Here is a 1,970-nt window from a genome sequence, read left to right on the forward strand (position 1 = left end):
TATAAACACGAATCAATCAACTATAGAGTAGAGAAATTCGAAAAGAAAAAGATGTTTCAGCAGAGAAAGAATGAAGAACTATGTTTTCAAACCTGGCTGAAGCTGAAATTCTTGATTGTAAAAATTATTATTTCTCGGGAGGATTTTTTCTACGCTTTTTGTTATTATTGTTAGTATTTGCTTTTTTGAAAAAAATCTTACTGGATAGAAAACCTCGATTGTATAGGTACAGGGTTTTAAAGTTTTATAATAGGCAAACTAGCCCAAGACGATGGGCCTCGGTAGCGCAGTAGGCAGCGCGTCAGTCTCATAATCCCTTAACTTGAGGAATCTGAAGGTCGTGAGTTCGATCCTCACCCGGGGCAATGTATTTTAATTTTTTTTTTTTGGCTCCGAGCTTTTAAATTTTTTTTCTTTTCTTTTGACCGAATAAATCACTTTTGAATTTTATGTCTAAATGTTAGAGACGAATTTACTTCAGAAAAATTTAGAATTCAATAATGCTTTACGAAGAATTAAATGAAATTTAACTTCGTATGTGTTCAGTTTTCTCAAAGCACTCTGTTGTCATTAAAGATCGTAGTTTTGAGAGAATCAAGATGCTTTTTAAAGTTACTAGAATTTTTTTACTGTACTTTTGGCAGCAATGTTAATGAGATGAAATTTGATATCGCGTTAAGAGAAATTGTGGTCAATATATGTCAATGCATTCGTATTTTAACCGATTACTCAAGGTCTAAAATTAACTCATAGTAAATTTTGTGATGGCTGCTTTGTTTAAAAATCCTTAAAGCTATAGTAATTAAGCTATTAACTAAATAAATGAACACTTCTAAAAATAGGTAGATAAATAGTGCATACAATAAAAACTTTCAATATACAGGACGGTTACAGGGGGGGAAAAATCCTGAAAAGCATAATGCATACAATGTTAAATTTATTTTTTAAATTTGCATTTATTGTTATTATTTTTATTATTATTTATTCTTCCTTTTCTTCTTCTTATTTTTAAAAAGATCATCATCATCCTCATTATTAATGTTATATAATAGTTTATTATTGATATTATGATTATCGTTAGTAGTTATTAGCAGTGTTAAAGAACTGACATTTTGTACGCGTGCATTGAGGAATTGATCTGACAAAAGTAAGAATGAATAATGAAGAGTTAGTCATATGTAATTTCATTAAAAAGGAATCTCTTTGTATAGTGATACATTATTCACCATTAATGAAAAACGTTCATATTGGCAGTTTTTAATTTATCATAATATTTCATAGAATTTTTTTTTTTTTTTTTTGCTCTTGTTAATATTAAATATCAAAGAAAATTGTTCAAAGTCAATCAAACGTTTTCAGTATAACTGCCCAAACAGTGTAATTCTCAAAAGTTTAATAAAAAATGATGTCAGCTGAAAAAAAAGTAAGAAATGCTGAAATCAAACACTGAAAGGAAAATTTCAAGTGCTCTTTAAAACCGTCAAATTCTTTTAATTTATACGACGAAGAAATGTATTTGAGGGAAAGTTTGATAGAATATAGTTTTTTTTTCTAATCTTGAAAATAATAATAATAATAATAATAATAATAATAATAATAATAATAATATAATAATAATAATAAAGAAAAATGAATAAAGGCACACATTTCACATGACTTCCTTCATAAAGAGCAAATTTCGATTCATTTAAATGGTATGATAGAATTCACATGAATCACACGCAAAAGTTCAGGAAATATTTCGTGTTCCATTTTGAATAAAAAAGCTACTACACTGAATTTTGTTTAGAGCACGTAAAATAATAAATTAATTTTTTCTGTAACTACAACATATTTAAAAAAATTACGCGTATAAATAAAAGTATCATAGAGCAATTGTCCCTAGTAAATAACTTTACTCCATTAGCATTTTCACTTGTACTTAGAATAATTCCACATTATTTTTCACAATACTAAATTGTTCCAAAAAT

General features: G+C 27.2%; 1 non-coding gene across 1 annotated transcript; it reads left to right on the top strand.

Annotated features, from left to right (window-relative positions):
- Window positions 1-275: 275 nt before the first annotated feature.
- Trnam-cau (transfer RNA methionine (anticodon CAU)) lies at window positions 276-365 on the top strand. The gene is given in 2 exon segments: window positions 276-312; window positions 330-365. It is a non-coding gene; the product is annotated as a tRNA-Met (tRNA).
- Window positions 366-1,970: the final 1,605 nt, after the last annotated feature.

Source organism: Uloborus diversus, chromosome 8 (genome assembly GCF_026930045.1).
Source record: "Uloborus diversus isolate 005 chromosome 8, Udiv.v.3.1, whole genome shotgun sequence".
Taxonomy (NCBI): Eukaryota; Metazoa; Arthropoda; class Arachnida; order Araneae; family Uloboridae; genus Uloborus; species Uloborus diversus.